Source organism: Lissotriton helveticus, chromosome 6 (assembly GCF_964261635.1).
Source record: "Lissotriton helveticus chromosome 6, aLisHel1.1, whole genome shotgun sequence".
Lineage (NCBI taxonomy): Eukaryota > Metazoa > Chordata > Amphibia > Caudata > Salamandridae > Lissotriton > Lissotriton helveticus.
Window position 1 is genome coordinate 1,645,564,675 of NC_136067.1, and position 15,688 is coordinate 1,645,580,362.

Sequence of the window (15,688 nt, forward strand, 5' to 3'; positions counted from 1 at the left end):
CAAAGGCTCGTCACAGAGTTTTCAGAAGCCTCTGAGGAAATGCTCGGGTGAGCATGAAACGCGTCAGGCTGATAAATTGAATGGACTCTGCTCTCTTTTTGCCACGCTGTTTTCCTGCAATAAAAACGAAATTCACAAAACCTACCTGATGCTGGCTCTTCAAAATGGGGAAAACTCATGTGTTGGATTTGTTTACCGGCCGTCCCCGGTCGGGGAAGAGCCCTCACCACATGAAAGTGGTCCAAGCTGCAGTCACCTGGCTTAAAGCACGAATTGGCAGGCAAGGTCGTTTTGCATGATGTTATTTACAGTGTGGATGAAAGTGAACATTTTCCAAACCCACTGGGGAGTTATTTTTTACGAACAATTTTACTCTGGGAGCAGCTTACTTAAAGCGTGATTTATTGCACTACAAGCACCAGCAGGCTCTGGGGGCGCCAACGCCCACTGGAGCAGGTGCTGTGATTGAAATACTCCAAAGGCTCGTCACAGAGTTTTCAGAAGCCTCTGAGGAAATGCTCGGGTGAGCATGAAACGCATCAGGCTGATAAATTGAATGGACTCTGCTCTCTTTTTGCCACGCTGTTTTCCTGCAATAAAAACGAAATTCACAAAACCTACCTGATGCTGGCTCTTCAAAATGGGGAAAACTCATGTGTTGGATTTGTTTACCGGCCGTCCCCGGTCGGGGAAGAGCCCTCACCACATGAAAGTGGTCCAAGCTGCAGTCACCTGGCTTAAAGCACAAATTGGCAGGCAAGGTCGTTTTGCATGATGTTATTTACAGTGTGGATGAAAGTGAACATTTTCCAAACCCACTGGGGAGTTATTTTTTACGAACAATTTTACTCTGGGAGCAGCTTACTTAAAGCGTGATTTATTGCACTACAAGCACCAGCAGGCTCTGGGGGCGCCAACGCCCACTGGAGCAGGTGCTGTGATTGAAATACTCCAAAGGCTCGTCACAGAGTTTTCAGAAGCCTCTGAGGAAATGCTCGGGTGAGCATGAAACGCGTCAGGCTGATAAATTGAATGGACTCTGCTCTCTTTTTGCCACGCTGTTTTCCTGCAATAAAAACGAAATTCACAAAACCTACCTGATGCTGGCTCTTCAAAAGGGGGAAAACTCATGTGTTGGATTTGTTTACCGGCCGTCCCCGGTCGGGGAAGAGCCCTCACCACATGAAAGTGGTCCAAGCTGCAGTCACCTGGCTTAAAGCACGAATTGGCAGGCAAGGTCGTTTTGCATGATGTTATTTACAGTGTGGATGAAAGTGAACATTTTCCAAACCCACTGGGGAGTTATTTTTTACGAACAATTTTACTCTGGGAGCAGCTTACTTAAAGCGTGATTTATTGCACTACAAGCACCAGCAGGCTCTGGGGGCGCCAACGCCCACTGGAGCAGGTGCTGTGATTGAAATACTCCAAAGGCTCGTCACAGAGTTTTCAGAAGCCTCTGAGGAAATGCTCGAGTGAGCATGAAACGCGTCAGGCTGATGAATTGAATGGACTCTGCTCTCTTTTTGCCACGCTGTTTTCCTGCAATAAAAACGAAATTCACAAAACCTACCTGATGCTGGCTCTTCAAAATGGGGAAAACTCATGTGTTGGATTTGTTTACCGGCCGTCCCCGGTCGGGGAAGAGCCCTCACCACATGAAAGTGGTCCAAGCTGCAGTCACCTGGCTTAAAGCACGAATTGGCAGGCAAGGTCGTTTTGCATGATGTTATTTACAGTGTGGATGAAAGTGAACATTTTCCAAACCCACTGGGGAGTTATTTTTTACGAACAATTTTACTCTGGGAGCAGCTTACTTAAAGCGTGATTTATTGCACTACAAGCACCAGCAGGCTCTGGGGGCGCCAACGCCCACTGGAGCAGGTGTTGTGATTGAAATACTCCAAAGGCTCGTCACAGAGTTTTCAGAAGCCTCTGAGGAAATGCTCGGGTGAGCATGAAACGCGTCAGGCTGATAAACTGAATGGACTCTGCTCTCTTTTTGCCACGCTGTTTTCCTGCAATAAAAACGAAATTCACAAAACCTACCTGATGCTGGCTCTTCAAAATGGGGAAAACTCATGTGTTGGATTTGTTTACCGGCCGTCCCCGGTCGGGGAAGAGCCCTCACCACATGAAAGTGGTCCAAGCTGCAGTCACCTGGCTTAAAGCACGAATTGGCAGGCAAGGTCGTTTTGCATGATGTTATTTACAGTGTGGATGAAAGTGAACATTTTCCAAACCCACTGGGGAGTTATTTTTTACGAACAATTTTACTCTGGGAGCAGCTTACTTAAAGCGTGATTTATTGCACTACAAGCAGCAGCAGGCTCTGGGGGCGCCAACGCCCACTGGAGCAGGTGCTGTGATTGAAATACTCCAAAGGCTCGTCACAGAGTTTTCTGAAGCCTCTGAGGAAATGCTCGGGTGAGCATGAAACGCGTCAGGCTGATGAATTGAATGGACTCTGCTCTCTTTTTGCCACGCTGTTTTCCTGCAATAAAAACGAAATTCACAAAACCTACCTGATGCTGGCTCTTCAAAATGGGGAAAACTCATGTGTTGGATTTGTTTACCGGCCGTCCCCGGTCGGGGAAGAGCCCTCACCACATGAAAGTGGTCCAAGCTGCAGTCACCTGGCTTAAAGCACGAATTGGCAGGCAAGGTCGTTTTGCATGATGTTATTTACAGTGTGGATGAAAGTGAACATTTTCCAAACCCACTGGGGAGTTATTTTTTACGAACAATTTTACTCTGGGAGCAGCTTACTTAAAGCGTGATTTATTGCACTACAAGCACCAGCAGGCTCTGGGGGCGCCAACGCCCACTGGAGCAGGTGTTGTGATTGAAATACTCCAAAGGCTCGTCACAGAGTTTTCAGAAGCCTCTGAGGAAATGCTCGGGTGAGCATGAAACGCGTCAGGCTGATAAACTGAATGGACTCTGCTCTCTTTTTGCCACGCTGTTTTCCTGCAATAAAAACGAAATTCACAAAACCTACCTGATGCTGGCTCTTCAAAATGGGGAAAACTCATGTGTTGGATTTGTTTACCGGCCGTCCCCGGTCGGGGAAGAGCCCTCACCACATGAAAGTGGTCCAAGCTGCAGTCACCTGGCTTAAAGCACGAATTGGCAGGCAAGGTCGTTTTGCATGATGTTATTTACAGTGTGGATGAAAGTGAACATTTTCCAAACCCACTGGGGAGTTATTTTTTACGAACAATTTTACTCTGGGAGCAGCTTACTTAAAGCGTGATTTATTGCACTACAAGCAGCAGCAGGCTCTGGGGGCGCCAACGCCCACTGGAGCAGGTGCTGTGATTGAAATACTCCAAAGGCTCGTCACAGAGTTTTCTGAAGCCTCTGAGGAAATGCTCGGGTGAGCATGAAACGCGTCAGGCTGATAAATTGAATGGACTCTGCTCTCTTTTTGCCACGCTGTTTTCCTGCAATAAAAACGAAATTCACAAAACCTACCTGATGCTGGCTCTTCAAAATGGGGAAAACTCATGTGTTGGATTTGTTTACCGGCCGTCCCCGGTCGGGGAAGAGCCCTCACCACATGAAAGTGGTCCAAGCTGCAGTCACCTGGCTTAAAGCACGAATTGGCAGGCAAGGTCGTTTTGCATGATGTTATTTACAGTGTGGATGAAAGTGAAGATTTTCCAAACCCACTGGGGAGTTATTTTTTACGAACAATTTTACTCTGGGAGCAGCTTACTTAAAGCGTGATTTATTGCACTACAAGCACCAGCAGGCTCTGGGGGCGCCAACGCCCACTGGAGCAGGTGCTGTGATTGAAATACTCCAAAGGCTCGTCACAGAGTTTTCAGAAGCCTCTGAGGAAATGCTCGGGTGAGCATGAAACGCGTCAGGCTGATAAATTGAATGGACTCTGCTCTCTTTTTGCCACGCTGTTTTCCTGCAATAAAAACGAAATTCACAAAACCTACCTGATGCTGGCTCTTCAAAATGGGGAAAACTCATGTGTTGGATTTGTTTACCGGCCGTCCCCGGTCGGGGAAGAGCCCTCACCACATGAAAGTGGTCCAAGCTGCAGTCACCTGGCTTAAAGCACGAATTGGCAGGCAAGGTCGTTTTGCATGATGTTATTTACAGTGTGGATGAAAGTGAACATTTTCCAAACCCACTGGGGAGTTATTTTTTACGAACAATTTTACTCTGGGAGCAGCTTACTTAAAGCGTGATTTATTGCACTACAAGCACCAGCAGGCTCTGGGGGCGCCAACGCCCACTGGAGCAGGTGCTGTGATTGAAATACTCCAAAGGCTCGTCACAGAGTTTTCAGAAGCCTCTGAGGAAATGCTCGGGTGAGCATGAAACGCGTCAGGCTGATAAATTGAATGGACTCTGCTCTCTTTTTGCCACGCTGTTTTCCTGCAATAAAAACGAAATTCACAAAACCTACCTGATGCTGGCTCTTCAAAATGGGGAAAACTCATGTGTTGGATTTGTTTACCGGCCGTCCCCGGTCGGGGAAGAGCCCTCACCACATGAAAGTGGTCCAAGCTGCAGTCACCTGGCTTAAAGCACAAATTGGCAGGCAAGGTCGTTTTGCATGATGTTATTTACAGTGTGGATGAAAGTGAACATTTTCCAAACCCACTGGGGAGTTATTTTTTACGAACAATTTTACTCTGGGAGCAGCTTACTTAAAGCGTGATTTATTGCACTACAAGCACCAGCAGGCTCTGGGGGCGCCAACGCCCACTGGAGCAGGTGCTGTGATTGAAATACTCCAAAGGCTCGTCACAGAGTTTTCAGAAGCCTCTGAGGAAATGCTCGGGTGAGCATGAAACGCGTCAGGCTGATAAATTGAATGGACTCTGCTCTCTTTTTGCCACGCTGTTTTCCTGCAATAAAAACGAAATTCACAAAACCTACCTGATGCTGGCTCTTCAAAATGGGGAAAACTCATGTGTTGGATTTGTTTACCGGCCGTCCCCGGTCGGGGAAGAGCCCTCACCACATGAAAGTGGTCCAAGCTGCAGTCACCTGGCTTAAAGCACGAATTGGCAGGCAAGGTCGTTTTGCATGATGTTATTTACAGTGTGGATGAAAGTGAACATTTTCCAAACCCACTGGGGAGTTATTTTTTACGAACAATTTTACTCTGGGAGCAGCTTACTTAAAGCGTGATTTATTGCACTACAAGCACCAGCAGGCTCTGGGGGTGCCAACGCCCACTGGAGCAGGTGCTGTGATTGAAATACTCCAAAGGCTCGTCACAGAGTTTTCAGAAGCCTCTGAGGAAATGCTCGGGTGAGCATGAAACGCGTCAGGCTGATAAATTGAATGGACTCTGCTCTCTTTTTGCCACGCTGTTTTCCTGCAATAAAAACGAAATTCACAAAACCTACCTGATGCTGGCTCTTCAAAATGGGGAAAACTCATGTGTTGGATATGTTTACCGGCCGTCCCCGGTCGGGGAAGAGCCCTCACCACATGAAAGTGGTCCAAGCTGCAGTCACCTGGCTTAAAGCACGAATTGGCAGGCAAGGTCGTTTTGCATGATGTTATTTACAGTGTGGATGAAAGTGAACATTTTCCAAACCCACTGGGGAGTTATTTTTTACGAACAATGTTACTCTGGGAGCAGCTTACTTAAAGCGTGATTTATTGCACTACAAGCACCAGCAGGCTCTGGGGGCGCCAACGCCCACTGGAGCAGGTGCTGTGATTGAAATACTCCAAAGGCTCGTCACAGAGTTTTCAGAAGCCTCTGAGGAAATGCTCGGGTGAGCATGAAACGCTTCAGGCTGATAAATTGAATGGACTCTGCTCTCTTTTTGCCAGGCTGTTTTCCTGCAATAAAAACGAAATTCACAAAACCTACCTGATGCTGGCTCTTCAAAATGGGGAAAACTCATGTGTTGGATTTGTTTACCGGCCGTCCCCGGTCGGGGAAGAGCCCTCACCACATGAAAGTGGTCCAAGCTGCAGTCACCTGGCTTAAAGCATGAATTGGCAGGCAAGGTCGTTTTGCATGATGTTATTTACAGTGTGGATGAAAGTGAACATTTTCCAAACCCACTGGGGAGTTATTTTTTACGAACAATTTTACTCTGGGAGCAGCTTACTTAAAGCGTGATTTATTGCACTACAAGCACCAGCAGGCTCTGGGGGCGCCAACGCCCACTGGAGCAGGTGCTGTGATTGAAATACTCCAAAGGCTCGTCACAGAGTTTTCAGAAGCCTCTGAGGAAATGCTCGGGTGAGCATGAAACGCGTCAGGCTGATAAATTGAATGGACTCTGCTCTCTTTTTGCCACGCTGTTTTCCTGCAATAAAAACGAAATTCACAAAACCTACCTGATGCTGGCTCTTCAAAATGGGGAAAACTCATGTGTTGGATTTGTTTACCGGCCGTCCCCGGTCGGGGAAGAGCCCTCACCACATGAAAGTGGTCCAAGCTGCAGTCACCTGGCTTAAAGCACAAATTGGCAGGCAAGGTCGTTTTGCATGATGTTATTTACAGTGTGGATGAAAGTGAACATTTTCCAAACCCACTGGGGAGTTATTTTTTACGAACAATTTTACTCTGGGAGCAGCTTACTTAAAGCGTGATTTATTGCACTACAAGCACCAGCAGGCTCTGGGGGCGCCAACGCCCACTGGAGCAGGTGCTGTGATTGAAATACTCCAAAGGCTCGTCACAGAGTTTTCAGAAGCCTCTGAGGAAATGCTCGGGTGAGCATGAAACGCGTCAGGCTGATAAATTGAATGGACTCTGCTCTCTTTTTGCCACGCTGTTTTCCTGCAATAAAAACGAAATTCACAAAACCTACCTGATGCTGGCTCTTCAAAATGGGGAAAACTCATGTGTTGGATTTGTTTACCGGCCGTCCCCGGTCGGGGAAGAGCCCTCACCACATGAAAGTGGTCCAAGCTGCAGTCACCTGGCTTAAAGCACGAATTGGCAGGCAAGGTCGTTTTGCATGATGTTATTTACAGTGTGGATGAAAGTGAACATTTTCCAAACCCACTGGGGAGTTATTTTTTACGAACAATTTTACTCTGGGAGCAGCTTACTTAAAGCGTGATTTATTGCACTACAAGCACCAGCAGGCTCTGGGGGCGCCAACGCCCACTGGAGCAGGTGCTGTGATTGAAATACTCCAAAGGCTCGTCACAGAGTTTTCAGAAGCCTCTGAGGAAATGCTCGGGTGAGCATGAAACGCGTCAGGCTGATAAATTGAATGGACTCTGCTCTCTTTTTGCCACGCTGTTTTCCTGCAATAAAAACGAAATTCACAAAACCTACCTGATGCTGGCTCTTCAAAATGGGGAAAACTCATGTGTTGGATTTGTTTACCGGCCGTCCCCGGTCGGGGAAGAGCCCTCACCACATGAAAGTGGTCCAAGCTGCAGTCACCTGGCTTAAAGCACGAATTGGCAGGCAAGGTCGTTTTGCATGATGTTATTTACAGTGTGGATGAAAGTGAACATTTTCCAAACCCACTGGGGAGTTATTTTTTACGAACAATGTTACTCTGGGAGCAGCTTACTTAAAGCGTGATTTATTGCACTACAAGCACCAGCAGGCTCTGGGGGCGCCAACGCCCACTGGAGCAGGTGCTGTGATTGAAATACTCCAAAGGCTCGTCACAGAGTTTTCAGAAGCCTCTGAGGAAATGCTCGGGTGAGCATGAAACGCTTCAGGCTGATAAATTGAATGGACTCTGCTCTCTTTTTGCCAGGCTGTTTTCCTGCAATAAAAACGAAATTCACAAAACCTACCTGATGCTGGCTCTTCAAAATGGGGAAAACTCATGTGTTGGATTTGTTTACCGGCCGTCCCCGGTCGGGGAAGAGCCCTCACCACATGAAAGTGGTCCAAGCTGCAGTCACCTGGCTTAAAGCATGAATTGGCAGGCAAGGTCGTTTTGCATGATGTTATTTACAGTGTGGATGAAAGTGAACATTTTCCAAACCCACTGGGGAGTTATTTTTTACGAACAATTTTACTCTGGGAGCAGCTTACTTAAAGCGTGATTTATTGCAGTACAAGCACCAGCAGGCTCTGGGGGCGCCAACGCCCACTGGAGCAGGTGCTGTGATTGAAATACTCCAAAGGCTCGTCACAGAGTTTTCAGAAGCCTCTGAGGAAATGCTCGGGTGAGCATGAAACGCGTCAGGCTGATAAATTGAATGGACTCTGCTCTCTTTTTGCCACGCTGTTTTCCTGCAATAAAAACGAAATTCACAAAACCTACCTGATGCTGGCTCTTCAAAATGGGGAAAACTCATGTGTTGGATTTGTTTACCGGCCGTCCCCGGTCGGGGAAGAGCCCTCACCACATGAAAGTGGTCCAAGCTGCAGTCACCTGGCTTAAAGCACAAATTGGTAGGCAAGGTCGTTTTGCATGATGTCATTTAAAGGGGGGAATAAAAGTGAACATTTTCCAAACCCACTGGGGAGTTATTTTTTACGAACAATTTTACTCTGGGAGCAGTTTACTTAAAGCGTGATTTATTGCACTACAAGCACCAGCAGGCTCTGGGGGCGCCAACGCCCACTGGAGCAGGTGCTGTGATTGAAATACTCCAAAGGCTCGTCACAGAGTTTTCAGAAGCCTCTGAGGAAATGCTCGGGTGAGCATGAAACGCGTCAGGCTGATAAATTGAATGGACTCTGCTCTCTTTTTGCCACGCTGTTTTCCTGCAATAAAAACGAAATTCACAAAACCTACCTGATGCTGGCTCTTCAAAATGGGGAAAACTCATGTGTTGGATTTGTTTACCGGCCGTCCCCGGTCGGGGAAGAGCCCTCACCACATGAAAGTGGTCTAAGCTGCAGTCACCTGGCTTAAAGCACGAATTGGCAGGCAAGGTCGTTTTGCATGATGTTATTTACAGTGTGGATGAAAGTGAACATTTTCCAAACCCACTGGGGAGTTATTTTTTACGAACAATTTTACTCTGGGAGCAGCTTACTTAAAGCGTGATTTATTGCACTACAAGCACCAGCAGGCTCTGGGGGCGCCAGCGCCCACTGGAGCAGGTGCTGTGATTGAAATACTCCAAAGGCTCGTCACAGAGTTTTCAGAAGCCTCTGAGGAAATTCTCGGGTGAGCATGAAACGCGTCAGGCTGATAAATTGAATGGACTCTGCTCTCTTTTTGCCACGCTGTTTTCCTGCAATAAAAACGAAATTCACAAAACCTACCTGATGCTGGCTCTTCAAAATGGGGAAAACTCATGTGTTGGATTTGTTTACCGGCCGTCCCCGGTCGGGGAAGAGCCCTCACCACATGAAAGTGGTCCAAGCTGCAGTCACCTGGCTTAAAGCACGAATTGGCAGGCAAGGTCGTTTTGCATGATGTTATTTACAGTGTGGATGAAAGTGAACATTTTCCAAACCCACTGGGGAGTTATTTTTTACGAACAATTTTACTCTGGGAGCAGCTTACTTAAAGCGTGATTTATTGCACTACAAGCACCAGCAGGCTCTGGGGGCGTCAACGCCCACTGGAGCAGGTGCTGTGATTGAAATACTCCAAAGGCTCGTCACAGAGTTTTCAGAAGCCTCTGAGGAAATGCTCGGGTGAGCATGAAACGCGTCAGGCTGATAAATTGAATGGACTCTGCTCTCTTTTTGCCACGCTGTTTTCCTGCAATAAAAACGAAATTCACAAAACCTACCTGATGCTGGCTCTTCAAAATGGGGAAAACTCATGTGTTGGATTTGTTTACCGGCCGTCCCCGGTCGGGGAAGAGCCCTCACCACATGAAAGTGGTCCAAGCTGCAGTCACCTGGCTTAAAGCACGAATTGGCAGGCAAGGTCGTTTTGCATGATGTTATTTACAGTGTGGATGAAAGTGAACATTTTCCAAACCCACTGGGGAGTTATTTTTTACGAACAATTTTACTCTGGGAGCAGCTTACTTAAAGCGTGATTTATTGCACTACAAGCACCAGCAGGCTCTGGGGGCGCCAGCGCCCACTGGAGCAGGTGCTGTGATTGAAATACTCCAAAGGCTCGTCACAGAGTTTTCAGAAGCCTCTGAGGAAATGCTCGGGTGAGCATGAAACGCGTCAGGCTGATAAATTGAATGGACTCTGCTCTCTTTTTGCCACGCTGTTTTCCTGCAATAAAAACGAAATTCACAAAACCTACCTGATGCTGGCTCTTCAAAATGGGGAAAACTCATGTGTTGGATTTGTTTACCGGCCGTCCCCGGTCGGGGAAGAGCCCTCACCACATGAAAGTGGTCCAAGCTGCAGTCACCTGGCTTAAAGCACGAATTGGCAGGCAAGGTCGTTTTGCATGATGTTATTTACAGTGTGGATGAAAGTGAACATTTTCCAAACCCACTGGGGAGTTATTTTTTACGAACAATTTTACTCTGGGAGCAGCTTACTTAAAGCGTGATTTATTGCACTACAAGCAGCAGCAGGCTCTGGGGGCGCCAACGCCCACTGGAGCAGGTGCTGTGATTGAAATACTCCAAAGGCTCGTCACAGAGTTTTCTGAAGCCTCTGAGGAAATGCTCGGGTGAGCATGAAACGCGTCAGGCTGATAAATTGAATGGACTCTGCTCTCTTTTTGCCACGCTGTTTTCCTGCAATAAAAACGAAATTCACAAAACCTACCTGATGCTGGCTCTTCAAAATGGGGAAAACTCATGTGTTGGATTTGTTTACCGGCCGTCCCCGGTCGGGGAAGAGCCCTCACCACATGAAAGTGGTCCAAGCTGCAGTCACCTGGCTTAAAGCACGAATTGGCAGGCAAGGTCGTTTTGCATGATGTTATTTACAGTGTGGATGAAAGTGAAGATTTTCCAAACCCACTGGGGAGTTATTTTTTACGAACAATTTTACTCTGGGAGCAGCTTACTTAAAGCGTGATTTATTGCACTACAAGCACCAGCAGGCTCTGGGGGCGCCAACGCCCACTGGAGCAGGTGCTGTGATTGAAATACTCCAAAGGCTCGTCACAGAGTTTTCAGAAGCCTCTGAGGAAATGCTCGGGTGAGCATGAAACGCGTCAGGCTGATAAATTGAATGGACTCTGCTCTCTTTTTGCCACGCTGTTTTCCTGCAATAAAAACGAAATTCACAAAACCTACCTGATGCTGGCTCTTCAAAATGGGGAAAACTCATGTGTTGGATTTGTTTACCGGCCGTCCCCGGTCGGGGAAGAGCCCTCACCACATGAAAGTGGTCCAAGCTGCAGTCACCTGGCTTAAAGCACGAATTGGCAGGCAAGGTCGTTTTGCATGATGTTATTTACAGTGTGGATGAAAGTGAACATTTTCCAAACCCACTGGGGAGTTATTTCTTACGAACAATTTTACTCTGGGAGCAGCTTACTTAAAGCGTGATTTATTGCACTACAAGCACCAGCAGGCTCTGGGGGCGCCAACGCCCACTGGAGCAGGTGCTGTGATTGAAATACTCCAAAGGCTCGTCACAGAGTTTTCAGAAGCCTCTGAGGAAATGCTCGGGTGAGCATGAAACGCGTCAGGCTGATAAATTGAATGGACTCTGCTCTCTTTTTGCCACGCTGTTTTCCTGCAATAAAAACGAAATTCACAAAACCTACCTGATGCTGGCTCTTCAAAATGGGGAAAACTCATGTGTTGGATTTGTTTACCGGCCGTCCCCGGTCGGGGAAGAGCCCTCACCACATGAAAGTGGTCCAAGCTGCAGTCACCTGGCTTAAAGCACAAATTGGCAGGCAAGGTCGTTTTGCATGATGTTATTTACAGTGTGGATGAAAGTGAACATTTTCCAAACCCACTGGGGAGTTATTTTTTACGAACAATTTTACTCTGGGAGCAGCTTACTTAAAGCGTGATTTATTGCACTACAAGCACCAGCAGGCTCTGGGGGCGCCAACGCCCACTGGAGCAGGTGCTGTGATTGAAATACTCCAAAGGCTCGTCACAGAGTTTTCAGAAGCCTCTGAGGAAATGCTCGGGTGAGCATGAAACGCGTCAGGCTGATAAATTGAATGGACTCTGCTCTCTTTTTGCCACGCTGTTTTCCTGCAATAAAAACGAAATTCACAAAACCTACCTGATGCTGGCTCTTCAAAATGGGGAAAACTCATGTGTTGGATTTGTTTACCGGCCGTCCCCGGTCGGGGAAGAGCCCTCACCACATGAAAGTGGTCCAAGCTGCAGTCACCTGGCTTAAAGCACGAATTGGCAGGCAAGGTCGTTTTGCATGATGTTATTTACAGTGTGGATGAAAGTGAACATTTTCCAAACCCACTGGGGAGTTATTTTTTACGAACAATTTTACTCTGGGAGCAGCTTACTTAAAGCGTGATTTATTGCACTACAAGCACCAGCAGGCTCTGGGGGCGCCAACGCCCACTGGAGCAGGTGCTGTGATTGAAATACTCCAAAGGCTCGTCACAGAGTTTTCAGAAGCCTCTGAGGAAATGCTCGGGTGAGCATGAAACGCGTCAGGCTGATAAATTGAATGGACTCTGCTCTCTTTTTGCCACGCTGTTTTCCTGCAATAAAAACGAAATTCACAAAACCTACCTGATGCTGGCTCTTCAAAATGGGGAAAACTCATGTGTTGGATTTGTTTACCGGCCGTCCCCGGTCGGGGAAGAGCCCTCACCACATGAAAGTGGTCCAAGCTGCAGTCACCTGGCTTAAAGCACGAATTGGCAGGCAAGGTCGTTTTGCATGATGTTATTTACAGTGTGGATGAAAGTGAACATTTTCCAAACCCACTGGGGAGTTATTTTTTACGAACAATGTTACTCTGGGAGCAGCTTACTTAAAGCGTGATTTATTGCACTACAAGCACCAGCAGGCTCTGGGGGCGCCAACGCCCACTGGAGCAGGTGCTGTGATTGAAATACTCCAAAGGCTCGTCACAGAGTTTTCAGAAGCCTCTGAGGAAATGCTCGGGTGAGCATGAAACGCTTCAGGCTGATAAATTGAATGGACTCTGCTCTCTTTTTGCCAGGCTGTTTTCCTGCAATAAAAACGAAATTCACAAAACCTACCTGATGCTGGCTCTTCAAAATGGGGAAAACTCATGTGTTGGATTTGTTTACCGGCCGTCCCCGGTCGGGGAAGAGCCCTCACCACATGAAAGTGGTCCAAGCTGCAGTCACCTGGCTTAAAGCATGAATTGGCAGGCAAGGTCGTTTTGCATGATGTTATTTACAGTGTGGATGAAAGTGAACATGTTCCAAACCCACTGGGGAGTTATTTTTTACGAACAATTTTACTCTGGGAGCAGCTTACTTAAAGCGTGATTTATTGCACTACAAGCACCAGCAGGCTCTGGGGGCGCCAACGCCCACTGGAGCAGGTGCTGTGATTGAAATACTCCAAAGGCTCGTCACAGAGTTTTCAGAAGCCTCTGAGGAAATGCTCGGGTGAGCATGAAACGCGTCAGGCTGATAAATTGAATGGACTCTGCTCTCTTTTTGCCACGCTGTTTTCCTGCAATAAAAACGAAATTCACAAAACCTACCTGATGCTGGCTCTTCAAAATGGGGAAAACTCATGTGTTGGATTTGTTTACCGGCCGTCCCCGGTCGGGGAAGAGCCCTCACCACATGAAAGTGGTCCAAGCTGCAGTCACCTGGCTTAAAGCACAAATTGGCAGGCAAGGTCGTTTTGCATGATGTTATTTACAGTGTGGATGAAAGTGAACATTTTCCAAACCCACTGGGGAGTTATTTTTTACGAACAATTTTACTCTGGGAGCAGCTTACTTAAAGCGTGATTTATTGCACTACAAGCACCAGCAGGCTCTGGGGGCGCCAACGCCCACTGGAGCAGGTGCTGTGATTGAAATACTCCAAAGGCTCGTCACAGAGTTTTCAGAAGCCTCTGAGGAAATGCTCGGGTGAGCATGAAACGCGTCAGGCTGATAAATTGAATGGACTCTGCTCTCTTTTTGCCACGCTGTTTTCCTGCAATAAAAACGAAATTCACAAAACCTACCTGATGCTGGCTCTTCAAAATGGGGAAAACTCATGTGTTGGATTTGTTTACCGGCCGTCCCCGGTCGGGGAAGAGCCCTCACCACATGAAAGTGGTCCAAGCTGCAGTCACCTGGCTTAAAGCACGAATTGGCAGGCAAGGTCGTTTTGCATGATGTTATTTACAGTGTGGATGAAAGTGAACATTTTCCAAACCCACTGGGGAGTTATTTTTTACGAACAATGTTACTCTGGGAGCAGCTTACTTAAAGCGTGATTTATTGCACTACAAGCACCAGCAGGCTCTGGGGGCGCCAACGCCCACTGGAGCAGGTGCTGTGATTGAAATACTCCAAAGGCTCGTCACAGAGTTTTCAGAAGCCTCTGAGGAAATGCTCGGGTGAGCATGAAACGCTTCAGGCTGATAAATTGAATGGACTCTGCTCTCTTTTTGCCAGGCTGTTTTCCTGCAATAAAAACGAAATTCACAAAACCTACCTGATGCTGGCTCTTCAAAATGGGGAAAACTCATGTGTTGGATTTGTTTACCGGCCGTCCCCGGTCGGGGAAGAGCCCTCACCACATGAAAGTGGTCCAAGCTGCAGTCACCTGGCTTAAAGCATGAATTGGCAGGCAAGGTCGTTTTGCATGATGTTATTTACAGTGTGGATGAAAGTGAACATTTTCCAAACCCACTGGGGAGTTATTTTTTACGAACAATTTTACTCTGGGAGCAGCTTACTTAAAGCGTGATTTATTGCAGTACAAGCACCAGCAGGCTCTGGGGGCGCCAACGCCCACTGGAGCAGGTGCTGTGATTGAAATACTCCAAAGGCTCGTCACAGAGTTTTCAGAAGCCTCTGAGGAAATGCTCGGGTGAGCATGAAACGCGTCAGGCTGATAAATTGAATGGACTCTGCTCTCTTTTTGCCACGCTGTTTTCCTGCAATAAAAACGAAATTCACAAAACCTACCTGATGCTGGCTCTTCAAAATGGGGAAAACTCATGTGTTGGATTTGTTTACCGGCCGTCCCCGGTCGGGGAAGAGCCCTCACCACATGAAAGTGGTCCAAGCTGCAGTCACCTGGCTTAAAGCACAAATTGGTAGGCAAGGTCGTTTTGCATGATGTCATTTAAAGGGGGGAATAAAAGTGAACATTTTCCAAACCCACTGGGGAGTTATTTTTTACAAACAATTTTACTCTGGGAGCAGTTTACTTAAAGCGTGATTTATTGCACTACAAGCACCAGCAGGCTCTGGGGGCGCCAACGCCCACTGGAGCAGGTGCTGTGATTGAAATACTCCAAAGGCTCGTCACAGAGTTTTCAGAAGCCTCTGAGGAAATGCTCGGGTGAGCATGAAACGCGTCAGGCTGATAAATTGAATGGACTCTGCTCTCTTTTTGCCACGCTGTTTTCCTGCAATAAAAACGAAATTCACAAAACCTACCTGATGCTGGCTCTTCAAAATGGGGAAAACTCATGTGTTGGATTTGTTTACCGGCCGTCCCCGGTCGGGGAAGAGCCCTCACCACATGAAAGTGGTCCAAGCTGCAGTCACCTGGCTTAAAGCACGAATTGGCAGGCAAGGTCGTTTTGCATGATGTTATTTACAGTGTGGATGAAAGTGAACATTTTCCAAACCCACTGGGGAGTTATTTTTTACGAACAATTTTACTCTGGGAGCAGCTTACTTAAAGCGTGATTTATTGCACTACAAGCACCAGCAGGCTCTGGGGGCGCCAGCGCCCACTGGAGC